Source organism: Pteropus medius, unplaced genomic scaffold (genome assembly GCF_902729225.1).
Source record: "Pteropus medius unplaced genomic scaffold, Ma_sr-lr_union100, whole genome shotgun sequence".
NCBI lineage: Eukaryota > Metazoa > Chordata > Mammalia > Chiroptera > Pteropodidae > Pteropus > Pteropus medius.
The window spans coordinates 10702586-10715202 of record NW_024342473.1 but is presented as its reverse complement, the minus strand read 5'-3'; positions in this window follow the sequence as shown (position 1 = coordinate 10715202).

Genomic DNA, 12617 nt, shown 5'->3' with positions numbered 1-12617 from the left:
CATCTCTGGGGAATGTGTAAGGTGACACATGTGAAATATGACAATACAGTTTTTCACTCAGAGCATTCCTGAAGAAGTTGATAAAACTGACCATTACTTAAATAAAACTCTTTTCCCCAGAAGAACATCATTTGAGTTGGGGCTTTGTTCCTGATTAAGGTCTTGACATAAATGAAGTGGTGGAAATCTCATATAAGCAAAGTTATTACAAATATAAACCTTTAAAATAACTTATTAGTAAAACTATTCTCAGTCTTTATGAAACAGGCATGAAGACGTTATAGGTATTAGTTACACAAGTACCCTATTCCACTGCAATTTTTTTTTGCGCGACACAAAAAACTTTACTATGTCTTCAATATAATACAAAACTAATATGCTAGAAGTGGTAAGCAGTACATTTAATTAGAAATGTTTTTATTTATGTTTAGAAAAGCATTGGGAGAAAAATGTTGATGGCTTTGGCCTCTTTATAATATCTGGATTGAGCTTTTGTATGTGACCTTATTTCTCTACGATCAGGTTCTTACTCTCCATAGATGGGCATCAGGGGTCTTTGAACCTACTGAAACCGTATGCAACATTTTTTGAATATATTATTTTTTTCTGGAATTTCTAGCTTTCATCAGATCCTCAAAGGCCTCTGTGATATAGTCACACGTTTGAATCAGTTATTCCTAGGTGTTTTTCTGTTGTGAGCAGCGGCATTGAAATCATTGTGCTGACTTTAGAGGAGTGTTCAGAGTCGGAATCATTCTTTTGGCGGTGTGATAGACTAGGTTTGCTGACGGGCTCCCTTCTTAGAAAACTTTTAATGTGTTGTTGGGTTGCAGGAAGTAGGGGAAATCTCTAGATCCAGTGTCATGGATCTGATACTGGAGTAGGGAGCCCTGATTGGAAAGCAAAGGAAAGGTTGGGTGGCCTGAGGGCTAATGCCCACTTCGGCTGCTACTGGAAAGCCTGCCCTTAGGTCAATGGCAACATGAGGGATCTGACTCAAGACTCCATCTTAGCTCAGGTCTCTAAGGGATTATATATTGTCACTGGCCCCCAACTCCCTTCTGAGGTCTCTTCTGCATCTCAGAGGAGAAGCAGAAACTACATTTCCCAGAATCCTCTGCCACATGGGGTTCCACCACACTCTGCCTCCAGCACCTTGCAAACTTTTCTGCCATCCAGTGGGCTACAACCAACTCTTCTCCAGTGACATCTGAACCCCAGCTTGGGGTGGGAGCCCTCCCCCAAGGAAGGTCTATCTTCCTTGGGTATTTTTAGCCCTATAGTTATTTATACATCGTATAGTTCTTTTATCATAGCTTAATAATTCCTTATATTAAACGGCCCCTGTTTAAAATCACTGTGTGGTTTCCATCTCCCGATTATCTGTCCTCAGTCTCTGGAAAGGCAAGAAGCAACCTTCTGAGGTACAGGTAAGCCGCACCCAGGGGCAGCTGATTGTCTACCTTACATCTTTACATGGATATATTTGGAATACATAGAGTGTATGGCTTCTGTTTTCCCAACGAGACCCTGACCAATAGGGGCTAACATAACTCCAGGTCTGTCAGCATCTTGGCACCCAGCAGAAGCAAAGGCACATCCTCTTTTGGGTTTCCTCTTCTGCTTAGGTCCTCAGGACTCATTTATTCATGGAATAGAGATTTGTTGAGCACCTATTACATGTCAATTACTGTTCTAGATGATGGGAGATACAGCAACAAACATAACAAAAATCCTACCTTACATTTTCACAGAAATGTACCATCAAACACAGAAGGAAATAAGCTACCATGAATAGAAAACAAACAAACAAAATAACAGATTTAGACTCCTAATGTTTTTAATTATTATAGTTATCAGACAGAATATATAAAATAAGAAATGGAGATAGAAGATACAAAATAGGATATAAGATAGCAAATGCTGAAAGAAATAAAAGAAGGGATCACAAAAATAATCAAGGGATCAAAAAAGGCAAACAATAACAAGCGTTGAGGAGGATGTGGAGAAACTGGAACCCTTATATCAGTGAGATTGTAAAATGGTGCAGCCCCTTTGGGAAACAGTTTGACTATTCCTCAAACTATGAAACATAGAGTTACCACGTGACCCAGCAATTCCACTTCTAGATGTGTAACGACAAGAAATGAAAACATACATCCACAAAAAGACTTGTACACAAACGTTCACAGCAGCATTATTCACAATAGCCAAAAAGTGAAAACCCAGCTGTCCATCAACAGGTAAATAAATAAACAAAATGTAACATTTCCATACAATGAGCTGTTATTTAGCCATAAGAAGGAATAAAGTCCTGATATTTGCTACAACATGGATGAACCTTGGAAACATTATGCTAAATGAAAAAAGCCATTTACAAAGGCTGTATGTTGTATGAGTTTATTAATATAAAATGTCCAGAGTAGGTAAATCCATAGAGACAGAAACATGGGGTTTTTTTGGCGGGGGTTGGGGGTGGGTGGGTTGGGGAGAGGTTAGAAGGAAATTAGTAGAGACTGCTAATGGGTACAGGGCTTCTTTTGGGGGTGATAGGAATGTTTTAGAATTAGTGGTACTGGTTTCACAACTTCTATGAATATACTAAAAACCAATGAATTGCACACTTTCGAAGGATAAATCTTATTGTTGATGAATTGTATCTCAATAAGACTGTTATTTAAAAAATAGGCAAGGCAAAGAGACTATCACAAATGACCAGACTAATCTGAGAATGAAACAAATAGAATATAATGATTTAATTGTTGTGATTAAATACTCAGTGGACAGATAAATAGTAGATTAAACACAGCTGAATAGTGAATTAGTGAACTGAAATACAGATCTGAGAAAATTATTCAGAATTCAGCACAGGGACTCAAGAAGGTGAGGAATATGAATGAGAGGTTAAGGGAAGAGAGGATGGAATGAGAAGGTCTGAAAAATATCCAGCCAGAATCCCAGAAAGAGAGAAAAGAGAGAATAAAGGAGAAGCAATATTTGAAAAGCTAAGAATTTCCATAACGGATGAAAGCATGAACTTGTAGATAGAAGAAACACAGCATACATCAAGCAGGTTAAAAAAAAAAAAGAAAAGAAATGCACATGGGCATACTGTAGAGAAACCACAGAGAACTAAAGGCAAAAGATCTAAAAAGCAGCTAGAGAAAAAAGAAAAGTTGTCTAAAAGAAACAACAATTAGATGGTGATGATGACAGCAACAATGAATTTAGACAGAAAGATATCTTCAAAGTACTAAGAGAAAATAACTGTTAACCCAGAATTGTGTACCCAGCAAAACTTTTAAGAATGAGTGCAACATAGAAACATGAAAGTGAAATAGGAAACTTGTTTAGAAAAAAGAGATTTATCACTAACAAAACTTCACTAAAACAACTTTTAGAAAATGGGCTTCAGGAAGAAAAAAAATACAAAGGCCTGAGAAGGAAGGACTGAAGAAGAAACGGTGAGCAAAGAAATCAGTAAATATGTAAATAATTTCAAGCAAACATTATCTAAAAAAAAAAAAAAACTACTCATGAAAGACGATAATGCCATACAATTTGTGGGACTGAAAAAAAGACAGGAACTAATACTGGACACTAATAATTTATAGGTTGAGGAAGAAGAGGTGAGGCTGGCGAGAAGAGTTGCAGTGTTCTATGTTCTTTGTATTCTTTTTGGAAAGATTCAGGTTTGATTCACTTTGACTTTGTTGAATGTGTATGATAAAATTTCAAGAGTAATTACTAAAAACAGAAAGTGTAACTTCCGCACCAGTAGAGGAGAAAATAGAATAAGAAGACAAAAATAAAAACTAAATTTAGAAATAAAAATGTTTAGAAAAGGAGAACAAAGTAAAAAAGTAAGATGGTAGAAATCTAAATATTATCACAATAAGTATAAATGGGCTAATCAATTAAAACACAAATTCTCAGACCTAGATATACCTAAAATAAAAGGACACAGAAAGGATAAAGGTAAAATGATGAAAAAAGATATACCAGACAAATAGTAACTAAAAGAAAGCTGGTATAATTATATTTTGTCAAATGATATTGGACAAAAAAGACTAAGACAGTAAGTATTCTAAGGACCATTTTCCATTATAATGATAATAGGCTTAATTCATTAGAAAGATATTATAATTCTAAAGCTGTGAGTACCTACTAAAATAGCATCCAAATAGGTAATATAAAAATGTATAGAACTATGGAGAAAAATTGATTAATCCACTAACATAGTGGGAGACTTCAATACAATGCTCTTAATTACTGATGGGTCAAGAAAGATTTGAATAACAATTAAGCAGCTTGATTTAGTGGATATTTATAAATTACTCTGCATCTAACAATCAAGGAATAGGCGTTCTTTTCAAATGCACATGGAACATTTCCAAGAATTGACGTTACAAGAGGTTCTAAAACTAGTTTCAACAAATTTCAAAGAATTTAATTCACATAAACCCTGTTTTATGATCTGCGATCATAAATCTGACTTATGCAATTCAATTAGAAGTCTGCCCCAGAAAGGTAAATGACACAGCCTAAGATGCATAAATTAGAAAATACACTTCTACATAATTTATGGATTAAGAAATCATAAGAGAAACTGAAAGTTGCATAGAAACGACTATATTATATGTCAGGGATCCTCAACCTTTTTGGCACCAGGGACCAGTGCTCCTATGAGAATCTAATGCCTGATGATCTGAGGTGGAGCTGAGGCAGTGATGCTAGCACTGGGGAGCAGCTGCAAATACAAATGAAGCTTTACTGGCGTGCCTGCCGCTCACTTGCTAACAGGCCATGGACTTTAACAGATATGGACCTAGAACATTGGAGAGACAGATGGGTTCATATTGAAAAAATGCCCTCCAGAGAGGCTTTCACCAGAAGCTCTTTCACAAGGCTTATCTGAGTTGGGTTAGATGCCTATGTTCCTGACATATTCCTGATGGCAGCACTTGCTCCTATTTTTTCCCCCAAGAGCAACACTTTGGGCATTATTAGCCATCTTACACAAATCCCGCAAATTTTGACTGAAATTTCAAATTACCTAAATTAATACTTAAATGGAGATGTGATAAGAATTCAATTAAAACCCTCAGTTTCAATAGATATCAAATTTAACTTTTATTACTTCATTATCTTACTGTTTGCACTGTCCTCATCACCTCTAAATTTCACATGTAAAACAGCTGCATATTTTTAAAGATTAACGAACTTTGTCGTTTAGAGTAGTTTCAAGTTTCAAGAAAAATTGAGCAAAGTATAGAATTCCATGTGATTACCCACCTCCAGTTTCCACTATTATTAGTGTCTTGCATTGATATGGTCCATTTGGTGCAATTGATACACCAATATTGATACATTGTTAACACGAGTCTTCATAGTTTGTGTTGTATGTGCTACAGAGTTAATGTATAATGTCATACGTCAACCATTACAGGGAGGGCAGTTTCGGTGACCAAATAAAATCTCCTGTTCTTCCAATCTCCTGGTCCATGGCCTGGGGGTTGGGGATCCCTTGAATATGTGATAAAAAATTTTACATATCAAGACTGGTGGATGCACCAGAAATGGGGAATTTAGATTAGAAAGAAAAAAGGCCGAAAATTAATAAGCCAGCTTTCACTCGAAGAGGAAAACAATAAAATAAACCCAAAGAAAGTATAAGGGAAAAACAGTAAAGATAAGAGCAAAAATGAATACAGTGGAAAACAAACATACAACAAAGGTGATCAACAAACCAGGGCCAGGAAAAATAGACAAACCTTTGGCAAGATTCATTTAAAAAAGTGAGGGTCAGGGTAGCAGCGTGCACAAATAAGCAATAATAGGAATAAAAAACTGAAGAAACACAGAAGAGATTAAACACAGAAGAAGAAATGAGCATACCATAAATAACGTTATACTAGTGTATTAAAAAACTTATTAGAAAGGGAAACACTTCTAGAAAACTATAACTGATCAAAGCTATATCAAGAAAGCCTGAGTTTCCAATAGTGTTAAAGAAATTGAATTAGTGGCTTAAAAAAAATCAAGTCTAGCTGGTTTTTAGACAATTAATAGCAGATTTCATAGAGCAAATTATTCTGATTTTATACAAACTCTTACAAAGAATATCAAAAGAAGTAATACTACCCAATTCATTATATGAAGTTAGTATAACCTTGAAATAACATCTATCAAGGACTGTATGAGAAAGAAAATAACAAACCAGAATCCCTCAAGAACATAGATGAAAATATTATGAGCATACTAGCAAATCAAATCCAATAGTGTATAATAAAGACAATTCATTATGACTAAGCTGCATTTATCCCAAGAATATTAGGAAGATTTAACATTAAAACACCATAACTTTAATTATTCATTTTAATGGGTTAAAGAAGTTATATGGTTATCTCAATAGATGTAGAAAAGGCATTCGGAAAAAGTCATCATTCTTTCATGATAAAAGCAGGGATTTAACAAAACTTTTTAATGTTAAAAAGTCATCTTTTTAAAAGAAAGCTGTACAGTAGTCACCATTCTTAATGGTGAATCATTAAAAACATTGCTCCTTTAAGAACAGAACAAGACAACGATGTCTATTATCCCTTCTGTTCGATGAGACAAAGACAGATATAAGGAGGAAGAAGGAAACAATACTGTCATTATTTGCAGCTAATATAATTGCATACATAAAAAATCCCCAAAGAATTTACAGAATTAATAAGAGAGTCCAGCAAGTTTGCTAAATACAGAAAGTGGGAGAAGATATTTGTGACATATATAACTGAGAAAAAATATGAAGATCCAAATTTTGATCTTAAAATAAAAAAGGACAAACTAGTAGAAAAATGAGCAAAAGACATTAATAGACACTTTACAAAATAGGAAAAATAAATTGCCAACAAAAATTAGAATACATGCAACCTCATTGACAATCAATCAGATAAATATATATCAATGGAACAGGATACCACTTTCCGCTAGCTTTTCCGGCAAAAATTAAAAAATTTAGTAACACCAAGTGCTGGTGGAGATGAGATCAGTGGGACTTTTTATACATCACAGATGGACTGTAAATTGGTACAACTTTGAAAGATATTTAGACAATATTTTGTAAAATTGAACTACATATATCACAGAGAACTTGCACACGCATAAAATATTAATTGCAATACTGTTAAAATAGCAAAAAGTTGGGGGTTACTAAATGTCTATTGATAGGAGAATGGATGAATAAATAGCTATTCATGCAGTGAATGAACTACAGCTCCATACATAACCTGGTCAAATATAATGTATGAAAAAGGCAAGTTGTGGGAAACTACATAAAGTTATGAGACCACTTTTATAAAGCTCAAATAAGTATGCCAAACAATCTTTTGTTTAGATTTGCATACGCATATAATAAAACTACATATTTTTAAAAATCAAGAGATGGTGTTAGTTCAGTGAGTAATGAGCATATGCAGTTTCTAGTTTTTGCTTATTATGAATAAAGAACATTATTTTGAAAATTAGAAAAATGATGCCAACATAAAATTCAAGCTAGTATTACCTCTGGTAAGGCAGCAGGGTAAGATTGGAAAGAGGCATGCACGTGGGTGCACCAACAGGTAACGTTCTAGTTCTTAAGTTGGATGGTGGGTTTGTAGGAGTTTATTTTTTGTTGCATTTATTCTTTTGATGTATCAAACACTAGGCATTAAAAACTTTTTAAGTGGCCCGTAGTTCCCCCTTTTACCACTACATGGCAGTGTAGTCCGTCAGTAAAGTAACTCCTAGAAGGGAAAGACTTGTAAAAACGGAAATGTCCCTAATGGCTGCATTCTAGAAGCATTCCATTTCTTGCATAGGAACATATAAGAAACAGGGCTTTGTGTTCTCAGAGTGTTTACGTGTACAACCAGGGAAGCTCAGGTGCACATTATTCTGGCATGGATCTTGAAGCCATGTGAACAGGTTTTTTGTTTGTTTGTTTTTCTTTCTTCCTGCTTGGTTATGTAACCATTTTTACAAACCTCGTGTATCTGCTTGATTGTTGGTTTTTATTTCTCAGAATTTTCCAATATTTCCTAAGGTGTTCATTCTTTAAATTAACAACATGGAGCATGAGGTTGGTTACTTGGCCTCCCTCATGGCAATTGACACATCTAACTTACCCTTCTGTTTATTGATTTATGGCTGTTTTTCATCATTAGCATTAGAACCACTATTTAATGAATGTCTGGATGACACTGTTACAATACATAAAGGAAGATTTTAAATTTAGTAACAATTAATGTTAAAATAGCAGCACAATAGTCATCAAAATCATTCACAGAAATTCAGGTGCTAAATTGCTCGTTCATATGATGTGATCGACAGATGTTGGTAGGTATTTCTGTTTTAATCACCAATGTTAAGCCACCAAGTGGCAACAGCACAAACAGTACTCCAGCCACTCACTTCCTTTTTCATTCTCTACATCAGCCCTGTCCACTACATTAGCCACTAGCCACGTGCATCCATTGAATTAAAATGAGATGTGCGGTAAGTGTAAAATACATGCTGGATTTTGAAGTCTTAGTAGAAAAAAAGGTAAAATGTTTCCATAGTTGTTAATACCGATAACATGTCGAAATGATAATATTTTAGATGTTAAGTTAAAATATATTGTTAAAATTAATTTTACTTGTTTCTTTTTACTTTTTTTTTTTATCAGAAAATTTAAAATGACATACGTGGTTTTCATGCCTGGCTCATATTTTACTTCTATCGGACAGCACTAATCTAGATGTTACTTCCAATACTTGCGATCCTTATTTACAGGGAGTGGGGGGAGGCAGCTTCATGGGTGTGTGGCCAGTGCAATGGCACAGGGCCCCATGTTCATAAGGGCTTAGCATTTCGTTTGATGCTCTGCTGTCATTGCCTTGACATCCTTAATTTTATTTTTGAATTTAAGTTTTAGAGCTGAAGTCTCATAGGACACTAGAGCATGCGACAGGGGCCAAAAGCCCTGTCCTGCTGCCTCCCGAGGATGGCTTCCTAGCCTCCCGGTGTCCTGGGCCCCGCCTCGCGATGCTGCCACTTTCTGTCCCCAGCAGGGTGCCGGGCGCGGTCAGGTGGAGGGTGAGGGTCGGGGTATGGTGGTGGCCATCCCTTTCCCGGACTGGCAGCGCAGGGTGTCTCACCCACCCACGTCCAGGGGCAGAGCGCGACCAGCGCGGACCTGGCAATACGGTCGGGGGTTGCCTGTCTGTCCTGATTTGGACAGCGGACCCTTGGGAAGGAGAGACACCTGGCCTGACTTCTCCAGACTGTGCCGGGCCAGAGCGTGGCACCGCAGTCAGCCGCGGCTGGAGATGCAACCCAATAGCGCGCAGCCCTGAGCGCCCTCGCGCGTACCCCGCGTGGGCTGATCTGCGCCCCGGGATAGAAAGCGGGACGCCGAGAGGGGGCTGCGCTCACCCCGAGTGTGTCAGCGTGCCAGTGGGAGCGCGCCCTAGTCTGGCTCTCAATTTGGAGCAGGGGTCTGAGGGATACTCTCTCCTCCTTACGAACTTCCTCAGCCTTTCTTGTGTTTGTCTCTTTTGTACAGCTCAAGGCACCCTCTGGGGACAAGCCATAACCCGCATACGCTGTAATTTTGCTTATTTCACATGCGAGTTAAATACTATGATATCTGCATTTAAAATCGGGATTACACAATATAAAGATGAATGGTAAAATTCATGCATATAATTAAAATGAAAATATTTTCTTTACTTAGACATTAAGTAGCAAATAGAAAGACCATGACAAGTCAAGAGAGATCACTGGAAGCAAAGGAAGAAGCTTTTTCCTGAGTTTTGAACAAGGGTGCCTCACGTCTTCATTTTGCATTGGGCCCACAAATCATGTAGCCTGTTCTGCTTCCATAATCTCAATTTCAAGCATCCTAGACTATGATCACTCCTTCTAGTTGTCCCGCTCATTCCCTCCGGCTCCCCAAGTCCAACAACTGATCCCAGTGAGACCTACAATTGATTGATCTTACCATCTTTTCTCTGTTCTTTCTTCCCTACCTTCCTGCCTTCCCTTCCTACCCATTTTTGATATCATTGTCCACTATTATGGTCACTCCCATGAATACACTCTGAACTCCCTTGTTTCCCTTCGTGATTCTCATTTGATAAAAGCAAATTCCAGTCATACCCAACTCTCTACTCTATGCCTTCTCTGATTTTCCACTTAGCACTCCAGGGTTCTTGGCCTGGTAGTCTCCAGATTTCAAAGAGCAGCCGAAGAGTAAAACCCAGTGTGTAAGTACTTTCACGCCTCAGCTTTAGTCATATTTGCTAAGGTGTCATTGGCCAGAGCATGTCACCTGGCCAAGCCTAGACTCAAAGGGCAGAGAGAGAGACTCCGCCTCTTGATGGAGAAGGTGCAAAGTCGCGCTGCAAAGGGGCTCTTGTACAGGAAGGGGAAATCTCTGTGGTCATTTTTTTCCAATTTACTACAAATCTTATAAGGAAAGAAAGTGGATCTTCATCTTTCTCTTTCCAGGAGGCATCTTAGTTTCTACAAATCTATTTTCTGAGCAACCTGGGTTATTAGGGCAATAGGAAGAGAGGCAACTTTGTCAAGTCATTAAATTTTCCAGAATTATGATTATTTGATCACCATACTTACATTCTAATACCTTATTACATATCAAGTACATACTAATTTAACTCCTTCAACAAGCAACTGCAAAATTAATTTTAGGTGTTAAACTCTGTTAAGTCAGAGAGAAATGTTATACATTATGATAGCATAGTAAGTTTAAACCCTGGGTTAGATTGTAAAGGTCATAAATTTGTATACTACCACTTAATTTACTTTTTAATATTAAAAAAAAAAGATTATCCTAAAATGTAGTTTGGATAGGTAGCACATGTACACAATATACAATTAAAAAGGTACATGGCTGTGGAAAACAGTTTGGTGGTTTTCCTCAATAAGTTAAACATAGAATGACCATATGACCCACCAATTCCACTCCTAGGTATATAATCAAAATAATTAAAAACAGGTGTTCAAACAAAAGCTCGTACATGAATGTTCATAGCAGCTTTATTGGCAATAGCCAAAACAGATGAATGAATAAGTAATTGTGGTATATCCATATAAATAAATATTATTTAATTATAAAAAGTAATGAAGTACAGAGACCAGCTACAACATGGCTAGATCTTAAAAACACTACGGTAAATGAAAGAAGCCAGACACAGAATACCACATATCACATGATTTCATTTATACAAAATATCCAGAATAGATAAATCCATGGAGACAGAAAGCAGGATGGTGGTTTCCAGTGACTAAGGGGCACGGGGAGAGGGGGAGTGACTGCTTAATGGGTATAGGGTTTCCATCGAGGGTGATGAAGAAGTTCTGGAACTAGATAGTGGTGAAATTACACAACAGTGTGAATGTACTTAATGTCACTGAATTGTACACTTTAAAATTATTGCAATGTCAAATTTAATGTTATAGTATTTTTCCACAAAAAAAGCCCCCAGAAGGATTTACAAGAATATAGAGGGAAAAGTCAATCTCCCACATTTCTGCCAACACCCAATTTCCCTCCCAGAAGCCACTACTGTTATAAGCTTCTTCTATATTTGTACTGGCAAATTCTATGTATCGACAAGCATATATATTTGTATTTAGTTTAATATCCTAAGTCAGGCTTAGTTTCCAAACAGAGTTACCAAACTGTGACCCATGAGCCAAATTCAGCCCAACACCTATTTTAGTATGGCCTACAAGTTTGTAAATTTTTAATTGTGGTAAAATATACATAACCTAAAATCGACCATTTTAACCATTTAAGTGTACAGCTCAGTAGCATTAAGTATATTCATATTGTTGTGTAACCAATGTCCAGAACTTTTTCTTCTTGCAAAACTAAAACCTACACCCATTGAATATCAACTCCCCATTTCTTCCTCCCTAGCCCCTGGTAACCACCATTCCACCTTTTGTTTCTATGAGTTTGACTGATATCATACAGTTTGTCTTTTTGTGATGGTTTATTTCATTAAACATAATGTCCTCAAGTTTCATCCACATTGTAACTTGTGACAGAATTTTCTACCTTGTTAACGCTGAATATGTATATATCACATTTTGCTTATCCATTCATCTATCATGGACATTTGAGTTCCTTCAATCTTCTGGCTATTGCGAAAAATGCTGCTATGAACGTGGGTGTATGAATATCTTTTTCTAATTTTTTGCTAAAATAAACAAAGGCTACAATTAATATTTTTGTATATATGCCACTTTACACATATCTGAGTGTATCTGTAGGATAAATTCCAAAAATCAAAATCTTCGAATCAAAGGAAATGTATTTATAATTTGTTTTGTGTTGACAAATTGTAGCCCATAGAGGTTGAACCATTTTACACAGCCTCACCAACACCGTATGTTTTCAAACTTTTTGATCTTTGACAATATGATAGATTTAAAACAGAATTTCCATCAATGAGAACTAATGGAAACATATAAAGTTCGTTTAAATCCATGAGTTTGTGATATGATAAAACTTCCCCAAAATCTTCAATGTTCACTTTTGGAGGATGTTAAGAAAACAATTCACTATTTTAAAA